Source organism: Sciurus carolinensis, chromosome 2 (genome assembly GCF_902686445.1).
Source record: "Sciurus carolinensis chromosome 2, mSciCar1.2, whole genome shotgun sequence".
Lineage (NCBI taxonomy): Eukaryota > Metazoa > Chordata > Mammalia > Rodentia > Sciuridae > Sciurus > Sciurus carolinensis.
Window position 1 is genome coordinate 185474479 of NC_062214.1, and position 25365 is coordinate 185499843.

Here is a 25365-nt window from a genome sequence, read left to right on the forward strand (position 1 = left end):
GAGCAAGGTCACTAACCAACCTATATGGCAATTAAAGAAAGGCATCCCCTCAGGTAGAAAGCACACCATGGCACTTTGATCTTTGCTCATGACAGAAGACACCCCCTGGGGATGAGAGAGGAGTGGAGGGACAGGAAGGACCTGTGGATACCAGGAGCATGGCAATGTGTCTAGACTCTGGGTTGGATTTCAGTTCCCGCAAACCCCCTCAGCCTGGTGCCTATATACAATGCACAAACTGAACAACTGTATGCCCTGGCCCTTTATACAAGATATACTGATGGAGCCGGGGATGGTGGTGCACACCTGTCATCCCAGTGTCTCCAGAGGCTGAGGCAGGAGGATCTCGAGTTCAGAGACAGCCTCAGCAACAGTGAGGCACTAAGCAATTCAGTGAGACCATCTCTAAATAAAATAAAAAATAAGGCTGGGGATGCGACTCAGTGGCCAAATGTCCCTGAGTTCAATCCCCAGTATCAAATATATATATGTATATGGATGTATATAATATATATGTATATGAATGGGTACAATGAGCAGGGGTATATGATGAATTTTAATCACTCGAGATCAATTTGGGGGAAAACACTTAAGAATTTGTCTTATAGATGAATTATAATTAATTTTAGATTAGTTTCAGGAGAGAAAATATATTATTATGTTTGTTATTTCTGGACATTTTCAGCATCTCATTTTCCTAAGTTCTATTTTTCTCCATTGAAAAAAAATTAAAATATCATAACTCTGTAACGTCATAACCATGTTCTTTTCGGAAATCATAGCATTAAGCTTGAACTTAATATCATAATAATGTTTCCATTGCTTTTGAGCTATGAATGATGGAAATAATAAATCTAATTCTAAAATATTGCCAGGGGCAGGGGGCAGATCCACTCTCTGCTTCTGACCAGTTAAGCAACTTGTTATTTCATTAAGAAAATGAGCAAGAGGATGTGAAGCTCTTCCATTTGTAGTAATAGTTTGTTTTGCTCTGCTTTGCCCTTAGAAGAAAGTATCATGTATTATTTTCCAGTTTGGGTGGATATAGAGTATTTTTTCTGACAAAAAAAAAAAAATTGTTTTTAAAGCTGACACCAGAAAGCTTGTCTGTTAAATTTTATATTCAAAACAGAAGTCATCTTGAGCTAGTATTTGTATCCATTCTCCTGTCCTGTCTTTTCTTTTTTTCCATGAAAATCTAGAGAACGTTACAATGTTTATAATATTCACAATGTTTCTATGTCTAAAGCAGTTGCTTTAGAAATTCTGGGTTTCTCTGGTAAGAAGGCTAATATGGAATGTGACCTTGACTGCAGAGATAATATAGTGAGAGTTTTCCAAACTTTGTGTCTTAGTCTGGTTTTGTTGCTGGAACAAAACACTTTAAGCCAGGTATTTGGTAAAGAATAGATGTTTATTTGGCTCACAGTTCTAGAGGCTGGGAAGTCCTAAAGTGTGTTGCTAGCGCCTACCTGGCATCTAGTGAACCCTTTCTGCTGCATCATAATGGGGTAGAAGACATCACAAGGCAAGACAGAGCAAACTAACCAGAGAGTACTACTCACTTTTATAACAAAGCCACTCCCAAGATAACCCATGAATCTATGAATGGATTAGTCCATTGATGAAGGCCATGCCTTCATATTCTAATCACCTGCCAAAGGCCTCACCTTCCAAATATCACCAACATATGATGATGTGGATTAAGTTTACAACACATGAAATTTGGGAACATATTCAGATCACAAGAAGTCGATTCCCAAGTCCAAGAGTCTCCTGCAGAGATTCTGCTTCAGCGGGTCTCAGGTGGATCCTGGGAACTTATTTCTTTCACAAGATCCCTGAGTGATTCTCTTTTGCACAGTCTGGAAAGCTCTTTGCTTTCCAGATATGGTGTGGTCCTGAGAAGTAAGGTAACTTCCCTGGGGTTAAACGGCAGCTCCATGGTAGAGCTAGGACTGGAGACAGAAATATCCTGACTGGGCTCAAGTCTTCATAAAATGGACTAACATCTAGGAGAGACATTTTTCAACCATGGCAGGTATTAGGGATTGTGAAAAGAGCAAATTTACACAATCAGAAATATCCATTCTCTAAACTTCTCATTTCAGATGTATTCTGGCTAACAAGCATTTATGTTATCCTTTACCTTGTTAAACTCACTCCTCCACCTTTTCTGTGATTGGCTCCCCCAAATCCTGTTTGCATATGGCTCCCCTCAGCAGCTTTGGCCTATCCTTCTTGGTCTTCCTCATGTTAGCCTCTTCCCCTCCTCAAAACGCATGTTAAGCCCGACATGTCTCCCTTGGCTCATGCCACGGGGTTCCCTCACCTGCATTCACTTCATCCTCCGTTAGTTTTGTTGCTCTGTCTCTCTAGCCCTCTGACTTGTGAACGTGAATGCTCTGTTTTCACATATGGGATAGCTGTCCTAAAGTGGAAAGACCACTGTAATAAAGTTCAGAACCACCAGTTTCTACTCTCACTCTGCCACCCCCTACACTATATGGTCTTGAGCACATCACTTAGCCTTTCTGAGCTTTTGTCGTTTCATGAAGATGTTGAACTGTGAGATTTTGAGTCCTTTCTTCCATGTGTCTGACCCATCTCTTTAAGCAACAAATCCTCTTTTCTAATTTACTTTTCTCTTGCACTCAGTCTGTTTCATGAAGCTAAATGCTCACTCAGCAAATGCTGACACTTGCTTCCTGGGTCTGGTTTGGCTTTTCCCCCTCCCCTCACAGATGGTGTATGAGCCACACATCTGACCGCAGTCCACCTTGATTTAGGCAGAGTCTAGATTTTTTTAAAAATAGTACAAAGTGTATGTATTTCCAGTATCACTTTTCCTTCCCAAGAAATGGCACATCCTGTCCCTTGGCCTTTCATATTTCCATATATATATATATATATATATATATATATATACACACACACATTATATATTATATACATTATATAATGTATATAATATATATTATACATTATATATGTGTTTATATTATATATATATATATATATATATATATATATATATATATTATTGCCAGGCACACATACCAATAATCCCAGCAGCTCAGGAGGCTGAGGCAGGAGAGCACAAGTTAAAAGCCAGCTTCAGCAATCAGGAAGACCCTAAGGAACTTAGTGAGACCCTGTCTCAAAATAAAAACTAATAATAATAATAAAAAGGGCTGGGGATGTGGCTCAGTGGTTAAGTGCCCCTGAGTTAAATCTGAAATCCTCCCCCCAAAATTATTTTCATGTGTCCCTTTTGTTTTCCATGTTCTTTTTAACTTTAAGAATAGTACTCTCAATTTTTGCCTTTATCAAGTCATACAATTAATTTGTATTCCTCATGACCTGGTCTGACCATCTCTTTCTTTACAATTTCTATTTGCAGGTAGACTTCTATTCAACTGTGGTTTGAGTCATGTTTGTGAATGGTTTTGAGGTTGTTTAGAAGATACTTGGTCTCACAGTCACAATCATAATCATGTTTATTTGTTTTGGTTAATTTTTTTTTAGAAAAGCAGCTCTTAAAACATACAGCACTGTATCACATATAAAATTGCTCAATTCAATCAGTTGATCCACATGCAAACTTATTAACCTTAGACAAACAAAAATGAAAGAGGATATAAGATGCATGGAGTGATAGAAAGAGTATGTTCAACGCATAAATTACTCTAAAATTCAAAATAATATGTAAGATTGCAGAACACAAATGTGTGATATTTCAGGACCTTGGACAGTTAAAAGTGCCGGCTAAGATTCCTGGTACCATCTCCCAAGCAAGTTTGTGGTACATTTTAAATCTGCAGTATTATATCAGAAACAGGGCCTTGAAACATTCTGCTATTGCTTTTTCAGAAAAAGCAAAATAAAATTGACTGTTCTTAAGTAGAGAATGAAGATTTCCCTTTCCTTTCCTCTGAACTTCTTTCTAAAATAAATGTAACAGAAAAATTTATTACTGAATACTCTGATACATCAAGTTATTTGAACTCCACGCTGAAACCCAGAGATGATCAAAACCCCTGACAGTGACAAATGCAAATTGTTGGACCATATTCTGAAACTTAGATTCTAAATCTAATCTTGATTCCCAATACATATATTTCAGAAAACACAAACCACAAACTTTTTTTTAGATACATTTTTCAGATTTTGATGGACCTTTATTTTATTCATGTTATTTAATGTGGTGCTGAGAATCAGACCCAGTCCCTCACACATGCTAGGCAAGCCCTCTACCACTGAGCCACAACCCCAGCCCCAGCAACAAGTTTTTAAAAATGACCATGGAGAATTTTCTGGGGCTCACATTTTATAAGGAAGTGAAGACCTCCCTGATGGGATCTATCAAACCCAGGCTGTATGCTCAGGTCCAGCAGAACAAACAGTCTCAAAACCTTCACAGAACTGGACTGAAGCCCGGGGGTGGACTTGCTGCAATGTGGCTCAGAGTGACCTCCTTAACTCATTTGCTATTGCTTTTGAAAGTGTAAGCAAACACTTTTAATTACACAATTACGCAGAACTACAGGTGAGCAGTATCAGAAGAAAAAAAAATGCTCAACCTCACTATCATCCAAGAAATGCCAATTAAACAACAATAGGCTTCTGTTTTTCATCTCTCAAACTGGAAAAGATTACAAAGATTTCCTGGGTTGTGGGGAAATGGGCACTTTCATGCACTGCTGGAGGAAATGTACAAGTCCTCAGGAGGGCAATTAGAAAATATGGATTAAAAAACTAAAAAGTAATGGTGAAACTGTATATGTAATAATATGAAAACATATCCTCATTGTTAAATAGGAAAAAACAAGTTACAGAGTTTTACAAACCTGTATTTATGAAATTTAAACACATATTCTGAAAAGATATATACAAAAACATTATCTCAGAGGGTGGGATGGGCAGTAAGAATTTACATTTTGTTTACATGTCTTCTAATATATGTGTGTGACATGAATCACTGCTTCCATTTTAAAAATGATAATTTACCCAACTATTAATAGATTGTAGAGGTAAAGAATGGCTGGTTTCTGTCTTTCAAGGACTCTATTTGGTAGAGTTGGCTTCAGCCCATTTAAGATACTGCAGGAGTCTGGTAGAGCTGGACAGTTGTAGGCAATAAGGGAAACAGGCTCAGATGAGAATAGATAAAGAGTGGGGGAATGAATTATGCCCAACTGCAAAGCCATGGTGAAGTTTCTATTTTATTCTGAAAGCAGTGGACCTCCATTTCAGAGACAGAGCAAGGAAGAGTCGGTAGTTAGATTTGCAAAAGTTTGTTTTGCTGTTTTTAATTACTCTGTCTGGCTTCCATGTGGAGAATAAAATGAAATGAGACAAGATAAGAAGCTGGAAAGATCACTGTGACCATCTAAGAATGTGGTGGATGAGATTTAGACATTGAGAGTATAGATGGAAAGAAGTAGAGATTATATTTGAATTTTGGAAATAAAAATAGCAGGACTTGCTTGTATGGCAAGGAAAGGAAAAAATTAAGAATATTTGTCCATTTAGTATCAAAGATAACTCTGACAGTTATTCCTTACTATCAGATTTATAAAGATAAAAACACTTCTTATTAGTTTTCAAATCTTTGTATTGAAGTGTGTCATTGGAGTGGGTTAAATATTGGCCCCTGAAAGATATGTCCATGTCCTAATCCCAGGAAATTGTGAATATTTCTTTATTTGGAAAAAGGGTGCTTGCTGATGTAATTAAGTTAGTTATCTTGGTATGAGAAGAGCATCCTAGATTATCCTAGATTGTCTGGTGGGCTCTAAACCCAATGGAAAGTATCTTCATAAGAGTTAGACAGAGGGAGACCAAACAGATGGGAGGAAGAGGTAATGTGACCCAGAGATAGGAACTGGAGTTATTGATAAAGCCACAGGTCAGTGCCAACAGCCACCAGACCCTGAAAGAGGCAAGTAATGAATTCTCCCCTAACACCACATGGGCTCTGCTGGATTTCAGACTTCCAGCCCCCAGAGCTGTGAAAGACTAAGCGTGCATTATTTGAAGCCACCAATCTGTGGTGATTTATCATGGTAGTCCCGAGAAACTCATGCAGTCATAGACATACACACCTGCACAAATCATGAGTATATGGTCTAATGAATTATCTCCAAGTGCTTATTACATTTTCCCCTTAAAAAACAAAAGAACCTCTCAATAATGGGAATTTTCAAACACCAAAATCAGAGAATGTAATGAACTTCCACGTGCCCAGACCTACTTTCAACGATAGTCAACACGCGCCCAGTGTAGTTCCATCTATACTCCCCCTTAGCACTCTGCCACTGCATTATTTTAAGCAAATCATAGACACCATATTGTTCCATCTATAAATACTTCAGAATATAGCTCTAAAAAGCAATGACTCCTTTTTTTTAACATCATGAAAATACCACATATCACTTACAAACTAACAGAATACCTTTAATAACAGCAGATGTCCCCAATTGTCTGATGCATCTATGGTTTCTTTATTTAGTTGGTTCACTGCAACAGGATCCAAAATCAGTACACTGAATTCAGTTGTTATGTCTCATAAGTCATAGTCTATGAGTTCCCCTCCTTCTTTTCTTTTTCCTTCTAATTTATTTGTCAAAAAAAACAGGCGAAGTTGTTGGTACTATAGAATTTTCCAGAGCTTAATTTATCCCCAAATGTCTTTAATAGTTTCTGTTTCCCCTATATTTCCTATAAACTGAAAATTGGATCTAAAGTAACTTCATGTTCAAGCTACTTCACAGGTAGGGTTTTGTACTTTACATCTTATGACAGACATGCATGTGTTAGGGTCTTTTTGTGTCACTCTAAATTTGATCGATGGTGTCTGGTGTGGTCGACCTGATCTACCCATGATAAAATTCCTGTAATTGTTGTCCATCCATTCTTAACTATTGCCTTGAGCCATTATTAGAGGTTGCAAAGTGATGATATTCTAATTCTGCCACTCTTTCTGCATTAACTAGAAATTTCTTATGGAGAACTTACCTTCACAAACTATTTGGTTACCTTGAGGAACAGTCCACATAGAATAAATAAATACTCAATTCTTTCTCTTTATATATCAGTTTTCAAAAAAAGAAGCTGGTTCTTTAACAACCTCCAAAGTTGATCAAGGGGGCTTTTTTGTTTTGCTTTATGTAAGTAGGATATTATGAATTTTGCTTTAGTTTTTATTTCTTATTTGGGGGATTCTGGCCAGAAGATACATTGTACTGTGTCCTTGACTGTGTCTCTCAGAAATCTGTATGTCTCAGCCAGTGTCTAAAGATTCATTTGCTCTTATAACTGTACATGCATCACTGACCATTGCCCTTCTCATAACAGAGAAGGAAACAGAGAGTTGAAATGGCCTGGTGATTGATCAAAATCACTCCCATAGTTTGTGGTAGGATCCAGATCAGATCCCAAGTTCACACTTTTTCTATTATAAGACAACTGAGATGGTTAAGCTCTCATCTTGCAAAATGTGCGTCCAAATGCAGAATATCCATAGCAATCATATAGTAAATACATTCATATGTAGGGTGTGTTAGTCAGCTTTCCATCACTGTAACAAAATAGTCAAGATAACCAACTTAAAGGAGGAAAGGCTTCTTTTTCCCTCATGATTTCAGAAGTTTCTGTCCATGGTCAGTTGGCTACATTGTTTTTGAACCTGTGGTATAGCAGAACATCATGACAAGAAGCACATGGCAGAACAAAGCTCTTCCATGCATGGCAGAGGCAGAGAGAGAGGGGTCAGTCCCAATCTGTCCTTCAGAGGCACACCCCAATGACCTAAGTTCCTTCCACTTGACCCCACCTCTTAAAGGTTCCATCAATTCCCAATAGTGCCATAGGCTGGTGACCACGCCTTTAACACATGGACCTTTGGGGACCCTCCAGCTCAAACTCTAGCAGAGGGTAAGAAAGAAAAATTTAATACAAAGACTTTTATTGTGGTATGATCAAGAAAATAATAAAAGACAATTTTTCACTGAAAAAATAATTTGAGCAAATTGCTAAGTTGAAAGACTTGAGTTTGGTTAGGAGAAAAACACTCTTCCACCTTGATACTGAAAAGAATACGTTTTGCTTGTATTTCAAAGCGGAACATAAAGTAATAGCAAGACCAGAAGGACAGTTCTGACATCTTATTCTACCCAACTTTTATTCATATTTTAAACATATTTAAAATTAGGCCTTTCTCCTTTAGGCCCAAATCTTCATCATGTCGGCTTAGGACCTGACTTCCTTAACAAGACTCCTAAAGCACAAGAAGTAAAATTAAGAATCAATAAATGGGATGAATTCAAACTAAAAAGCTTCTTCTCAGAAAGGAAGCAATCAATAATTTGAAGAGAGAGCCTAAAGAATGGGAAAAAAAATCTTTACCACACACACCTCAGAGAGAGCACTAATCTCCAAGATATATAAAGAACTCAAAAAACTTCACACAAAAAAAACCAAATAACCCAATCAGTAAATGGGCAAAGGAACTGAACAGACACTTCACAGAAGAAGAAATAAAATTGATCAACAAACATATGAAAAAATATTCATCATCTCTTGCAATTAGAGAAATACAAATCAAAACTGCTTTAAGATTTCATCTCACTCCAGTCAGAATGGCAATCATCAAGACTAGAAGCAACAATAAGTGTTGGTGAGGGTGTGGGGGGAAAGGTACACTCATACATTGCTGGTGGGACTGCAAATTGGCACAACTACTATGGAAAGCAGTAGGGAGATTCCTAAGAAAACTTGGAATGGAACCACCATTTGACCCAGCTATCCCACTCTTCAGTTTATACCCAAAGGACTTAAAATCAGTATACTACAGTGACACAGTCACATCAATATTTATAGCAGCTCAGTTCACAATAACTAAACTATGGAACCAACCTAGATGCCCTTTAACAGATGAATGGATAAAGAAAGTGTGGTACACATACACAATGGACTATTACTCAGCCTTAAAGAAGAATGAAATTATGGCATTTGCAGGTAAATGGATGGAACTGGAGAATATCATGCTGAGTGAAATAAACCAAACCAAAAAAACCAAAGTTTGAATGTTTTCTCTGATAAGTGGATGCTGATCTGTAGTCGGGGGGTGGGTAGGGAAGAATGAAAGAACTTTGGATTGTACAAGGGGAGTGAGGGGAAGGGTGGGGTGGGTGGGTGGGGATGGGAAGGATGGTAGATTGAGACAGTATTACCCTATATACATGTATGAAAAGAATTTTTTTTTAAAAATTATCACTGTCAAAAAAAGTTAATAAAAAAATAAATAAAAGTTTTAAAAAAAAGAAAATTAAATAAATATTAATTTTAAAGAAATTTTGTTTTAATTTAAATTACTTTTAATTTTAAAATATTAATTTTACTTTAAATTTTAGGAGTATTTTTTTAATCATAAATGCAATGTAATATGCAAATCTGAAGTTCCAGACTCACAGCTCTTTACTGCAGGGATTCAGAGGAAGACAGTTCAAATTACATGCCTGTTTCTCTAAAATATAACTGATGCTAGTGAGGTATAATATGATACTCCAGGAACTAAAAGACAAAGTTTAGCTCTTTGTGCTAGAACCAGATGTACAGAGTAATTGCTTTTAATCATTCATTGATCCTCTGTTATATCATGGGAATCAAGCCCAAACCAGGAATGATGATGAACTCCTATAATCCCAGGACTTGGGAGACTGAAGCAGGAGGATCTCAAGTTTTTGAGGCCAACCCGGGAAACTTAGAGAGACCCTGTATCAAAATAAAGATTAAAAGGGACTAGGATGTAGGTCAGTGGTAGAGTGCCCCTGGGTTCAATCCCCAATACAAAAAAAAAAAAAAAAACCTCAGTCTTTCCACCTACAAAATTGTATTTGAAGTCACTGTTTGCCCTCAAATAACCCTGCGTGTTTTAGTATATATGGCTTATATGCTATTAGAGTTGAAAAAACTAGAAATTGTTTGCCTGGAAATAACCATTAATAACGATCTTTCATCTATGGTATCAACTGCTAAGAAGAACAGGGAATGACTGTCTTCTCTGTGGTTCCATACAAAGATCAATGTTTGCAAAACACAATAACATATGTTTTGACTCAGCACTGCCACAGGAAAGTAGAGCTGGGACCATCTCCTCCTTGTTCTCTTCTTCTTAAGTGAAGCATCCAGGAGGGAAGAGGAATACATATGCACCTTCCTGTTCCCAAATAAACTTATATTTATTTCTAGAAAAACTGATTCTTTGAAAATAATATTAACATAAAACTCTCTTCCCTCCTCAACCCATTCTAGCGATCATCACTATTTTAGCATCTATGTTCCTCTAATGACCCGTGCATTTCTGACTCCCTTCTCTAACTTTATCTTCTTCCCAGCTTCTTCTCTTGTGTGATGAGAATTCCTGGAAGAAGGAAAACAGGATCCATCAGTGTCCAACAATTAGGGTGGAAGGGAGTCCTGTAACAAAGGGTTGGTTCCCAAATCTTGGCATTTGTTTAAAATACAGATTCTAAATAAGATCCCACATTTATTGATCCAGAACTCCAGAGGTGGAGCTCCAAAATTTGCATCTCCAAACAATGAAGTGATGGACTGAGTCCAAGCACAGGTGTCTGGGAATCACTCTCAGGAAGCATAATGTTTTCTCACATTCACAGACAGAGATACACATTTCTCTTTTCCTAACTCCCCCCATAAAATGAATGCTTATCAAATATTTTTACTATCATAAACTTTTAGTTCCATATATCAGCCCTTAAGAAACTTAAAAACCTGGTGTCTAAATTATAAAACTGCTATTTGAAACAGTATTTAGGTTTCCGGGCAAAGGTTCTTCTTGAAACCATATCACATACCTTACTTTGTGTATCACATGTAATCCTGGAAACACCATCTGATATTTGCATCCCCTCGGGCTCTTTAGGTTTCAAGTATCAGAAAACCCAGCACAACCCATTTTAAGCAGACAAATGTTTAGGTTCACATCACTGAAAAGACCAAGTATTACTGACTTCAGCCATGGCTTGATCCAAAGGGCTAAAAATATTCCAAATCTCCCTGTGTCTCTGCTTCACTTCCTGAGCTGGCTCTACTCTCCACAAGACCTCCTCTCAGGATTGTGAGGCTGCTGCAGCAATTCTGTGTCATGTCCTCCTAAAGTCAGGGAAGAGGCCTCCTCTTTCTCTGAAGTCCTAGCACAGGTCTCATTACATATCAATGGTTCTGAGAGGGTCACGTATCCATTTTTGAACCAATGACAGTGCCCCAAGGACTTGATTGGTCCATGTGAGTCAATAGTACGTACTCTGCTGGTGCTGGTAGTGGAATCAACACACAGAGGACTGGGGACCAAGGTGGCTCTCCAAAAAGACACTGGGTACTGCTGTCAAAAGGAGGATACTGAACAGCCAAAATGGCAAATGTTCTCCCCAGTGTACAGTGATCTCAAGGTTTAGTTTGACCCAGAAACACCAGTAAGTTGCCAAACTAAAACCCAAACTGAGACTTTTCATCTTATTATGAACTTTGCCATAGATACTTCTCAAAATGAGAGACATTTTGGACTCTCCTAAGAAAATCAAGCAAAACAAGACCATTGTCATCTCCTCTTTTATGCTTATTTTAATATTTAATTTCGAGCAATGAATCAAACCATATGAAAAGGTTAAAAAAATTTAAATAGTGAATTTCAAATGTGGTTAAATAATTACAACAGATTTCATGAAGGATGGTTGGACACAGTTCTTCAATTCTTGAATAAGTTTGCTTTTTCTACCTAAGTTCCATCAAAAGTGTTTCATATTTCAATGTACAGTGGCTGGGGTACCTAGTGAACATTTTACCTAAAAACCTGAAAAACATACCTAGCATAAATCTGAGGACTTAAAAAAATCACATCATTCATAAGCAAGTGAAAAAATTATTCAGTATATACAAAGAAATCCTGCAAATAAATAAGAAAAAGGCATCCAACAGAAAATGGGACACAGGGCTAGGATTGTGGCACAGTGGTGGAAAGCTTGCCTTGCAGGTGTGGGGCCCTGGGTTCAATCCTCAGCACCACATAAATAAATTTTTACTTAAAAAGTAAAAATTAAAATTTTTTTTCAATAAAAGAAAATGGGGTACAAACCTGATCATACACTTCACAAAATAGGCTATCTAAATAACCTCTATGCGTGTGTGTGAAAACATGCACGATTTCATTAATCATCAAGGAAATGCAAATTGCAACCACAATGAGATACTTCTATCTACTCACTAGAAAATAACAGGTGTTGAAAAGTATATGCAGCAACCAGGATCCTCAGTCTTTTTAAATTGTTGCAGTCTTTTGGAAAACAACTTGGCATAACTATTAACGTGAACTTGGGTTTATCCTTTAACACAGAAATTTCACTCCTTGATATACTCCCAAAAGATATGATCGAGAATGTTCACTGAGACATTGGAAGCACAATTCTTAGAAGCAGAAACCAAAAACTTCTAAAATGCCCACCACACAACAGTAGAAGGGATCAATAAACGGAGGTAGAGTCACACAATACAATACTCCTCAACAGAATGAACTATCAACATGAATGAGTCTCACGAAAGTAAAGTTAAATGAAAGAAGCTAGACCCACAAAATTGCACGTGGTATTATTCCATTTATATGAAAGCTAAAAACAGTCTAAATGAATCTACGCTCTTGGAGGCATCACACCAGGTAACGGGGACAGAAGCATGGTGACTGGACGGAGCAGAGCAGGACTCGGTAACAGGCTTGATGAGGGTGTTAGTTGCACCAGTACCTTGAGTTGGTGTAAATTCAGGTCCCTGGAACTGGTGTACATTTCTAGAGACATACATATCCCATTTTCAAGATTTCAAATAAAAAAGAAACCAGTGAAGGCTTCAGACAGTTGTTTCCTTCCATTTCCAATTCTCTTGCTGTTTTATTAAGCTGCCTTTCAGTGTTAAAATACTTGCTCTGTTTTAACAAGTTGTGGGTGGTTGGTATGATTTCTCTGTAATAGTACTTTTAGAAGCACAATATAAATGTCAGTGTTAAACATTTGGGGTTGTGCACGGTATATCTTTCTCATAATATCACAGTGTTACAGCAGGGAACTTTTATTCAGTTTTATATTCCTGCACAGCAGAGCATCCAAAATCTTTCACAATTTGCAGCTACAGATTATGCCACCATTGATTCTCATGAAGATGATAATTATCAGAGGTCCTACATAAAGGAACAGATAAAGCCTCCAGTATTGGCCCCAAAATCTTGTTTGTCATAATGGGAAAAGTTTGAAATTTGCAATTCTATTTTTTTTCTCATAGGAACGTTACTTCCCATTAATAGACCATGTCTTGCAGATATAGAATAACTAATGGTTGTTTGGAGGCCCAAACCCCAACTTGCTCCATGTGAGACCACAAATCTTTGGCCCAACCAGAATTTTCCTTCTCTTATAAATATAAGTGCCGTGCACCAATACAGATAAAGACTGTACTAGCATTGACAGTGAACAATGTGTCCCCCATAAGCAGCACTCTCTGACTCAGAATGATGGATTTCATGGGCCATGCAAAGTCATAAAAAAACTAAAAGATTTTTTAGATTTTTTAGACATACATTAAGCCATCAATCGTTTTAGTCTAAGTCTCCTAGCAAATAATGGGGAGCAGACTCAACTCAGCACCCTCGGGTGTCAGGAAAATCAAAGTGACAATGTTTCCTAATGCACAATGTTGAAATTAATGATTGTTATCCTTTGGAAGTTGCTGTATTTTATCTTTGCTGCTCTACTATGGCGACACCTAACTTCTAAAATAATTGTTATGGCATCGTTTTCTGAGATTTCACAGAACCATAAGTTGACTTTTAAAATTGAATGAGACATTAAAGTTTGTCCAAAACCAATCATTTTCCACTTGTGTTCTGAAGACCCTTTTGAGCTCCTACCTGTTTCAAGACTGGTTGGAAAAAAGACAAGAGAAAATACTTGGGACTCTCCCAACGCCAGTACAAATTAACAAGTAGAAATCCACTTTCCTGTTTTCATTAATGAATTTTCACATGGATTTTATTTGAAGACAGCATTTAACTGTTTAAAAACAAGAAATTATAAAAACTTTAAAGTAGATAACTGAACTGGTTCAAATATGTTCTAAAGAGTTTACAATAAAGGAAACTGATTTCCCCCAATCCCAGAGCTAGCTAGGGACAGGACTCAAACTGGAACTTTTGTTTTCTGATTCAGATTTGAATAGATTTTCCAAAATACCATGTGCCCATCAAAGAAACCTCTGGAGTTTCAAAAATCAGAGATTAGAAACCTTGAGTCTGAAACCATTACATGCTTTTTTTATTCTGCTTTTGTAAATTCCTTTACCTTCAGGGGTAAAAGATCTCTTGATACAGATATTAATAATGCAAATCATGCCATGTGAAATAATATAGATAATAGAATCAAGGACAAGTTATTAAGAGTCCGCCTCCTGTTTATTCCAAAGTGCTATTTACAAATGGAAAAGGAAATTACCAGCTAAAAACATTAAATAGGTTACGATCTGGAATCCTTCAACAGAGCAAAGCTGCCGTGGAACTGACTAGCTGATTTTAAAACTCAAATGAGCCTTTTTAATATGTACTTCAGCATTTTTTTAAAAATATCAGGATGTTGGTTCAAAAATGCCTATATAATTCGATACCAGCTTTTATTTAATGACAGTTTATTTTCTAAAAAGAATCTACTCTAATTAATTTTTTACCCAATCTAGTAGCCTAAAGGTTAATTAAAGATATAGACCTCTATTTTTAGCAGTTACTATAGCCAGGCTTCCATCCAATCTAAAAACAGCACTGCTTTTTGCACCATTTTTAACCCTGCAAAGCGAAAACCCCGCCTTTCCTAATTAAGGATAAGCTTAAATAGCCCATCCTCAGTCAAAACCATGGCAACCAGTACACAGTACACATCCAGGATCTTGCCCGGTAGTCCTTAAAATTCTTTAATCACAAGATAGGAAATCTGTTTTGTTTGGATGTCACTTACGGGCAGATTTACATTACACAATGGTCAGTCATCTATTTTGACTTAGGACAAATGGATTTATGATGTGTAAGCTTTATAATAAGAAAGAGACATAAGTAATTTTTATTATTTATTTATTCATTGCATTATTTCATAAAAGAAGATCTATGGTAAGTCTTAGAACCCCAGAAAGGAGGGATGCAGAAAATAAGAAGTATTTAAGGGTGGGTTTTCTGCAGTTATGACTGCCTACACAGTTGATTTGTCAGTCAGATTAAATTATAAAAATAAAATTAGATTCTGCACAGTGACACTGCCTAAGTGACTTTTTTTTTTTTTTTTTTTTCTTTTGCAGTACTGGGGATTGAACCCAGGGCTTGGCACGTGCTAGGCAAGCACTCTACCACTGAGCTACATCCCAGCACCCAAGTAACACTATTAAATTGGGAAACATGAAGGCATTTTTATTTACTTGTATTTTCTTTCAAATTGAAAACAGCTTTATGGGTTATTTTCAGATTAGAAAGTATATGCTCAAATAAATAATCCCTGCATTTTAAAAGCATCATCCAGAAGCAACTGTTAAAATTGTGGTGACCGTCGTCCCAACGTCCCTCTGTGCACAAAACACATGCACACCCTCCTGATGTTACATACCTGAGACTACTCTGCAAGATGTTTTGTGACCTGATTTTCCTAGTCAACTCACTATGAAGATCTTTCCATTTCAATCAATTTACAGATTTGTCATATATTGTTATAATTGGCATGTGTGTACCATAATGTGTTTATTTAGGGTGTTTCCAGCATTTGGCTGTATGAGTACCACTACAAAGATTAATTTCCATGCATATTGTGGTACAATTTGTTAATTGACTCCACAGATTTAATTCCTAAATGTGAGACTGATAAGTCAAAGGGTATATATATTTGAATTTGGGGTCCGTATCATCCAGATTTAATCCTAGAAAAACTCAGCCAATCTCTACTGCCACCAACAAGGCATGAGCATAAAATTTCTCCACATCCTCACCAATATTGGTTATCTCAGTCTTCTTATCTTTTCCCATCTAATAGATAAGATGTCATTATATTTTGATGGTAGCAGATTTTCCCCATCAATTTATAACTCTAAGAAAAGGAAAAATATAATTTAATTCAATGAGATAGTTGGACCAAGATGATTTTAAAAGACTCTTCCAATTTTAACATTCTACAATTTTATAAAATGTACCTAATCCATTTCTCTATTATGCATCTATTATTAGCTAGGTCTCAGGGGAAGAGAAGCTAGCCTTGAGCATTGAGTGTACATGAAAATAACCCTCTGAGATAGCTGTTTTTATGCTTCTTTTATAGGAAAAATATGGAACTCAGAAGGGGTTAAATAAGCACAGACTCCAGAGCAGGTGGATCCGACTAGAAAGTTGAGGTTTTTTCCCCAGTCCATACCAGATCTTATGAGGTTTTCGTTTTTCAGGAACATACAGTCTCCTCTGAAGCAGGGGTAGGAGTTTAAGGAAATACCATAGTCACATTAAAAAAAGTCCAGCACATCTTCCGATTCCTGTGTTGGAGCCTTCTTCTTCCTCCACCCATCCAACCACCATGGCCATCTTGAGTCACCACCTCTGTATTTGATATGCTGTTTTACATTTAATAGATGGTCAATATTGTACATGTTCCTCCCTATCTGCCTGACTGGCTGGGAGGGGTAGAATTTCTCATTGTGGACAAAGCTGCCCCTCCTCGCTGTACCACGTACTAGCAACCACATAGCTGGAAAACTCCTAGCCTCAGAATTGGACACACCCGCTGATAGCCCCCACCCTACCAAGACTGACCAGGTAGAAACAGACTGAGTTCCAGAGACAGCAAGGTACTCAGCTCCAGGACTCAAACAAGTGAGGCAAATGGTACATTCAGAGTTCTTCTTTTGCCCTTCTGTATAATCTGATACAATTACCATTCCATCTTTCGCCTTTGACTTTTTTTCTCTAGTCCTTTGATGGAGTATCTTTCGAGTTCATCAAGTTGATTGCCTTTAGTATCCTCATTGTTACTGTTTTAATCAGTTTTTTCACTGCTGTGACCAAAAATCTGACAAGAACAATTTTGGAGGAGGAAAACTTTATTTGGGGGCTCACAGTTTCAGAGGTCTCAGTAAATAGGCAGCTGGCTCCATTCCTCAGGGCTTGAGGAGAGGCAGAACATCATGGTGGAAGACCGTGGCAGAGAAAAGTGGCCTATGTGATGATCAGAGAGCCGAGAGAGAGAGACTCCACTCATCAGATACAAATACATACCCCAAAGCAGGCCCCCAATGACCCACCTCCTCCAGTCACATCCTAACCACCTTCAGTTACCACTCAGTTAATCCCATCAGGGGATTATTGCACTGATTAGGTTAAGGCTCTCATAACCCAATCATTTCTCCTCTGAATGTTCTTGTGTTGTCTCATATATGAGCTTTTAGAGGACACCTAAACCATAACAGTTACTTATCACTAACCATGAGAATCTTAATACACTCAGACTGTTCTAACAAACTACCATAGACTGTGTGGTTTGTAAATAACAGAAGTTTCTTTCTCATAGTTCTGGAGGCTGGGATGTCCATGAACAAGGTGTTGGCAAATACTGTGGCTGATGAGGGCTCATTCCCTGGTGGATAGACAGCCATCTTTCCCTGGGTTTTCACACTGCAAGGGATCTCTCTTGGGGACCTCTTTTATATAGCTACTACTCCCATTTATGAGGGCTCTGCTCTCATGACTTTATCACTTCCTAAAAGCCCTACCTCCTAACTCCATCCCATTGGTAATTAGGATTTAATATAAAAATTTTGAAAGGATAAAAACATTTAGAGTTGGTTACATTTTCTATGGTTTGTTGCTTTAAAGTGGCATTCTCAAATGCTACTATTCTAGTTTAGTTATTGAGTTCTGAAAGTTAACATACAATATGAGAAAGAGCTTAGGACCAAGAAGTTACTGAACTCTGCTTATATTTACATGCGGTCCAGAAGGTTCAAATGTCAGTGACTAATACACATTGACAATGACCCAGGACCCAGATTCCACATAACCACTCTTGCAAATGAATCATTTAATACATGTTTAATATTTCACATAGTTTAAAATAGCTTTTTACTTTGGCTTTATAAACATGACAAGCTGCAGTTCAACAATGTTTTCTACGAATAAAATACTCTCAAACAGCAGCTAGGAAGATGCACACTTTTACCTCATACGTAAACCTCACTAGGTAAAGAAAGTCAAGCCTTATTTCCATGCAATGACCACATGTTCCACGAGCTTTAAGCTGAAAAATATTGGTTTGGGTGAATGCCTTTGGGTTTTCCAGACTGTTCAATATAACAACCCTACAATTGGCCTACCTCGCTGCAAGGTTAGCTTTCCTATGAAAGAGAATTGCTGTCACAATAATTCTTGAGCTACAATAGCAGCCCATGGATGCATTCTCTCCTTTCTAATTTGCCATTTCTCTTTTTTCCCAAGCAAATGTGTTACTACTCAATGACAAAAGGTCTAACAAGATTCCACAGCACTCCTACTACGGAGTTCCATAAAAGCAGCTGATGAATGTTAAGTGTGTTCTGAGTTGATTTGGTTTAAGGAGATCACTGCCAAGAAACACTTAGGATCAGTACTTGTGGTATTGGAGAAGGGTCCTGATGGCCGTGGTTTATTGGAACAAGTGCATCTTTGTTCTCTTTTGTGTCCACTTGTGGGGGTTCCCGGGAACCCCAGCCTTGGGCGTGGTCAAGATGGCGCCTGACGCTGAGCCAGAGGCGGCCAGCTATACAGTAAACAACCAGCGAATTCCAATAATTGGCTAGTTAACGATGTGACTAGAGCATGCCCCCCCCTCGTGCACCCATCCTGTGCCTGCAGCTGTCCGCGTTTATCTCGTGTACTCTCCCCTGATTGACTAAAGTGTATATAAGCCTGGTGGGTGGGAGAGTAGGGGGCAGAAGCTGAGGAAGGGACGGAAGAAGCGGAAGAACCGGCGGCGGCGGCGGCCGCGGCAGCAGCGGGAGCGGAGCTGGAAGGAGGGAGTACGCGGGAGTGGAAGGAGCTGGGAAAAGGAAAGCTGAGAGTGCGAAGAAGCTAGGGGTAAGAGAAGCGTAGGAAAGAAACTGTGCATAATAAACTTCCAAAGCTTCAGACATTTGCCGTGTCTCACTCTGCGGGCAGAGGGGACGCGACATCCACTTATCCCTATGCGTTTGTTACCATAATTGCTCATGTAAAAGGAAAAACAGGTGACACGGTAGAGCATCAGGAAAGAGGTGAGAGTCTGTCTGGGTCAGGAGTTCTGTTTTTAGTGGTGGGTGTTGTGATGATTTCTAGAGTGCAAGCCAAGGCTGTTCCTACAAATGACTCCAGGTTTATGGATCCGCATGCATGTACAACCAAAGCCATAGCCTCTTCCTTCTATGCACATAGCTAGACTCTATTTCCCAACCACCCGTGAAGTTATAGAGAATGGCATGTGAATGGAATTGATTTGGGGACCCCTCCCAGCCTGACCCATATAAACCTCCATGGCTGATCCTCCTGGTTCTCACTTCTTCCATCCAGCAACTAGCTGTCCGCACCCAAGTAGCCCTGAACTCGTGTTTGAAGAAGTGTGGAACCTCCATAAGCCAGCTACTTGAATGACTGTGTGGAGCTGGCGCACAGACTACCCCTGTTGTTTGAGATTCGCAAAAGGAAAATAATCTTTGATGACCTCTGCCCTGGCCATGTGGCAGGGAGGTGAGTAGGTGTGTCACAGCAGGTAGCCTGCACTGACTCCTGCGGCATGTCATTGCCCAGGAGAAGAGGGGATCATGTCCCCACTCTGGCAAGCTTTCTGAGGGCTTTGTCTTGTACCTTTCTCTCTGCTTCCTTCTAGTAACTGATTCTGAGCTAGGAAACGACGGGAAGAAACGTCGGGTTGTTACACGCTAGCACGCTGATGTGACTCTGGAAAAGAGAACAGGAAGGTGGTGGGAAACCCACCTGCCTAAGAAGAGAAGTGCAGCCCCAACCAAAAGTGTTGGTCATGTTCCCAAAGCAGCCACTCTGCTATGTGCCAAGAGGACAAAGTAAAACTTCATCTCTACTTTGGAATTAAAACAAAAACAAAAAAAAAAAGATACAGTTCTGTCTCTCAAGAAACTTACAAACTATCGTGGGGCGGAGGAGGGGGGGCTCTGCAGGATTGAAAAGATAATGTACTTTTTCTATCCCAGAATCCAATCCCAGAGTATCACCTTCCATTGAATTGCCACGTCTCTTTAGTCTCATTCAATTCTTCAGCAGTTTCCTTGTACATCTTATATTTGGTGACCTTGCCACTTTTGAAGATTACTGGTTTGTACACTATCTCTCCATTTAGATTTGTCTTGAGCTTTCTCCTGGTGAGGTGGAGGTTATAGACTTGGGAGAAGAATACTACAGAGGAGAATTATCCACAGTGCATTGTGTCAGCAGGCACATGATGTCAACATGCCTTATGACTGGTAATGCCAGTCTTGATCTCTTGGTTAAGCATGTCTGTAAGGTTTCTCTATTACAAAGTCACTTTCTCTTTCATTTATTACTCTGGCCAATAGAAGCAAGTTGTCTTATGCATTCCTTGTTGAGATAATGTATTCTGAACTTTTGCCCTTTTTAAATTTTTTAATTTGTTCTAATTAGTTATACATGATAGTAAAATGCATTTCGACCCATTATACAGAAATGGAGAACAACTTCTCATTCCTTTGGCTAAACATGGTGCAGAGTTACACCAGTACTGTAATCCACATGTATATAGGGTAATAATGTCTGTCTCATTCCACCATCCTTCCCACTTCTACTCCCTTCTGCCCAGTCCAAAGTTCCTTCATTCTCCCCTACCCACCGCCCACTATGGATTAGCATCTGCTTATCAGAAAAAACATCAGGCCTTTGGTTTTTGGGGTTTGATTTATTTCACTTAGCATGATATTCTCCAGCTCCATCCATTTATCTGAAAATGGCATAATTTCAATCTTCTTTAAAGCTAAGTAATATTCCATTGTGTATATATACCACATTTTCTTTATCCATTCATCTGTTGAAGAGCATGTAGGTTGGTTCCACAGTTTAGCCATCGTGAATTAAACTGCTATAAGCATTGTGTGGTTGCATCACTGTAATATGCTGATTTTAAGTCCTTTGGATATAAACTAAGGAGTGGGATAGCTGTGTCAAATGGTGGTTCCATTCCAATTTTTCTTAGTAATTTCCATATTACTTTCCAAAGTGGTTGCCCCAATTTGTAGAACCATCAATAATGTATGAGTGTACCTTTTTCCCCTCATCCTTGCCAATACTTATTTTTGTTTATATTCTTAATGATTGCCATTCTGACTGGAATGAGATGAAATCTTAGAGTAGTTTTGATTTGCATTTCTTTAATTACCGAGATGATGAGCATTTTTTCATATTTTGTTGATCAGTTGTATTTCTTCTTCTGTGAAGTGTCCATTCAGTTCCTTAGCCCATTTATTGATTGGGTTATTTGGTTTTTCTGGTGTTAAGTTTTTTGAGTTCTTTATACATCCTGGAGAGTAGTGCTGTATCTGAGGTGTGTGTGGTAAAGATTTTCTCCCATTTTTTAGACTCTCTTTTCACATTATTGATTGTTTCCTTTGCTGAGAAGCTTTTTAGTTTGAATCTATCCCATTTATTGATTCTTTATTTTACTTATTGTACTTTAGGAGTCTTGTTAAGGAAGTCAGGTCCTAGGCTGACATGATGAAGATTTGGGCCTTCTTTTTCTTCTATTAGGTTATTGTGCCTAAGTCTTTAATTCACTTTGAGTTGATTTATGTGCAGGGTGAGAGATAGGGGTTTAATATGGATTTCCAGTTTTCCCAGCACCATTTGTTGAAAAGGTTATCTTTTCTCCAATGTATGTTTTTGGTGCCTTTGTCTAGTATGAGATAACTATATTTATGTGGGTTTGTCTCTGTGTCTTCTATTCTGTACCATTGGTCTACATGTCTATTTTGGTGCCAATACCCTGCCATTTTTGTTACTATTTCTCTGTTACATAGTTTAAGGTCTGATATTATGATGCCTTCTGCTTCACTTTTCTTGCTAAGGATTGCTTTGGCTATTTTGGATCTCTTATTTTTCCAAATGAATTTCATAATTGCTTTTTCTAGTTCTATGAAGAATGTCATTGGGATTTTAATAGAAATTGCATTAAATCTGTATATACTTTTGGTAGTATGGCCATTTTGACTATTAATTCTGCCTATCCAAGAGCATGGGAGGTCTTTCCATCTTCTAAGTTCTTCAATTTCTTTTTTTAGTGTTCCGTAGTTTTCATTATAGAAGTCTTTCAACTCTTTTGTTAGATTGATTCCCAAGTTCTGTTTTTTTTATTTGTTTGTTTGTTTGTTTGAGGCTATTGTGAATGGTGTAGTTTTCCTAATTTCTCTTGCAGTGGATTCATCACTGATGTATAGGAATACATATGATTTATGGGTATTGATTTTATATCCTACTGCTTTGCTGAATTCATTAATTAGTTCTAGAAGTTTTCTGGTGGAATTTTTTGGGTCTTCTAAATATAGAATCTTGTTGGCAAACAGTGATAGTTTCAGTTCTTCTTTTCCTATTTGTATCCCTTTAATTTCTTTTGTCTAATTGCTCTGGATAGTTTCAAGGACTATACTAAATTAAAGTGATGAAAGAGGGCATCTCTATCTTGTTCCAGATTTAGAGGGAATGCTTTCAGTTTTTCTCCATTTAGAATGATGTTGGCCTTGGGCTTATTAGCATAGATAGCTTTCACAATGTTGAGGTATGTTCCTACTATCCCTAGTTTTACTAGTGTTTTGATCATGAAGAGGTGCTCTATATTATCAAATGCTTTTTCTACATCTATTGAGTTGATCATATTATTCTTGCCTTAAAGTCTATTAATATGAATTACATTTATTGATTTCTGTATGTTGAACTCCCCTTGAATCCCTGGAATGAACCCCACTTGATCATAATGCACTATCTATTTAATATATTTTTGTATGCAATTTGCCAGAATTTTATTGAGAATTTTTAAATCTATGTTCATAGGGATATTGGTCTGAAGTTTTCTTTCCCTAATGTGTTTTGTCTGATTTTGATATCAGGGTGATATTAGCCTCATAGAATGAGTTTAAAAGGGTTCCCTCTTTTCCCATTTCATGGAATAATTTGAGGAGTATTTGTGTTAATTCTCCTTTGAAAGTCTTGTAAAACTCAGCTGAGAATCTGTCTGGTCCTGGGCTTTTCTTTGTTGGTAGGTTTTTGATGGTGTCTTATATTTCATTGCTTGAAATCAATCTGTTTAAATTGTGTATGTTCTCCTAATTCAATTTCGGAAGATCATATGTCTCTAGAAATTTGTCAATGTCTTCAAGATTTTCTATTTTATTGGAGCACAAATTTTCAAAATAGTTTCTAATTATCTTCTGTATTTCAGTAATGTCTATTGCAATATTTCCTTTTTCATTTCATGTATTTTAGTAATGTGAGTTTTCTCTCTCTTTCTCTTTGCTAGTGTAGCTAGGGTTTATCAATTTTATTTATTTTTTCAATGAACCAGCTTTTTGTTTTGTCAATTTTTTAAATTGTTTCTTTTGTTTCAATTTCATTGATTTTAACCCTTCTACTGCTTTTGATGTTGATTTTTTCTTCTTTTTCTAAGGCTTTGAGATGTAATGTTAGGTCATTTATTTGTTCACTTTCTATTCTTTTAATAAATGAGTTAAATGCAATGAACTTTCCTATTAGCACTGTCTTCATAGTGTCCCAAAAATCTTGATATGTCATGTCAGTGTTTTCATTTACCTCTAAGTATTTTTTAATTTTCTCCCTGATTTCTTCTGCTGTTTGTCATTCAATAGCATGCTCTTGGTCTCCAGGTGATGCAGTTGATTTCTAGTTTCATTTCATTATGATCTGACAGAATGCAGAACAGTATTTCTATTTTTTGTATTTGCTAAGAGTTGATTTGTGGCATAACATATGGTCTATTATAGAGAAGGATCCATGTGCTGCTGGGAAGAAAATGTATTTTCTTGTTCATGGATGAAATATTCTATATATGTCTGTTTAGTCTAAATTATTGATTGCATTACTTCTACTAGAGTTTCTTTGTTTAGTTTTTGTTTGGAAGATATATTCAATGGTGAGAGAGGTATGTTAAAGTCACCCAGTATTACTGTGTTGTGGTCTATTTGATTCTTGAAATTGAAAAGTGTTTGTTTGATGTACATAGATGCTCCATTATTTGGGGCATAAATGTTTACAATTGTTATGTCTTGCTGATGTGTAATTCCCTTAAGCAATATGAAAAGTCCTTCTTTGTCCCTTCCAATTGACTTTGGCTTGAAGTCCACTTTATCTGAGGATGGATACCACTGTTTCTTTATGCAGACCATGTGAGTGATATTTTTTTCCCATCCTTTCACCTTCAGTTTGTGGATGTCTTTCCCTATGAGGTGAGTCTCTTGGAGACAGCATATTTTTGGGTCTTCTTTTTCAATCTAATCTGCCAGTCTATGTCTTTCAATTGTTGAGTTCAGGTCACTAACATTCAGGGTTATTATTGAGATATGATTTGTGTTCCCAGTCATTTTGGCTTATTTTTGGTTTTTAATTTGACTTAGTTTCTGCTTTGATTGACCTTTCCTTTAGTGTAGTTCCTCCCTTTGCTGGTTTTCATTGCTTTTTTCTCATTTCCTCCTCATGAAATATTTTGCTGAGAATGTTCTGTAGTTGTGAATTCTTTTAACTTCTGTTTACTATGGAAGGTTCTTATTTCATCTTCAAAGCTGAAGCTTAGTTTTGCTGGATATAAAATTCTCAGTTGACCATTTGACCCAGCTATCTCACTCCTTGCCTATACCCAAAGGACTTAAAATCAGCATACTACAGAGATATAGCCACATCAATGTTCATAGCTGCTCAATTCACAATAGCCAGACTGTGGAACCAACCTAGATGCCCTTCAATTGATGAATGGATAAAGAAAATGTGGTATATATATACAATGGAATATTACTCAGCCATAAAGAATGATAAAATTATGGCATTTGCAAGCAAATGGATGAAATTGGAGAATATCATGCTAAGTGAGATAAGCCAATCTCAAAAAACCAAAAGACGAATGATATCGCTGATAAGTGGATGATGACACATAATGGGGGGTGGGAGGGGTTAGTGTTAGGGTTAGAGTTAGGGTTAGGGACGGGGGCAAGAATGGAGGAAGGAAGGACTGTATAGAG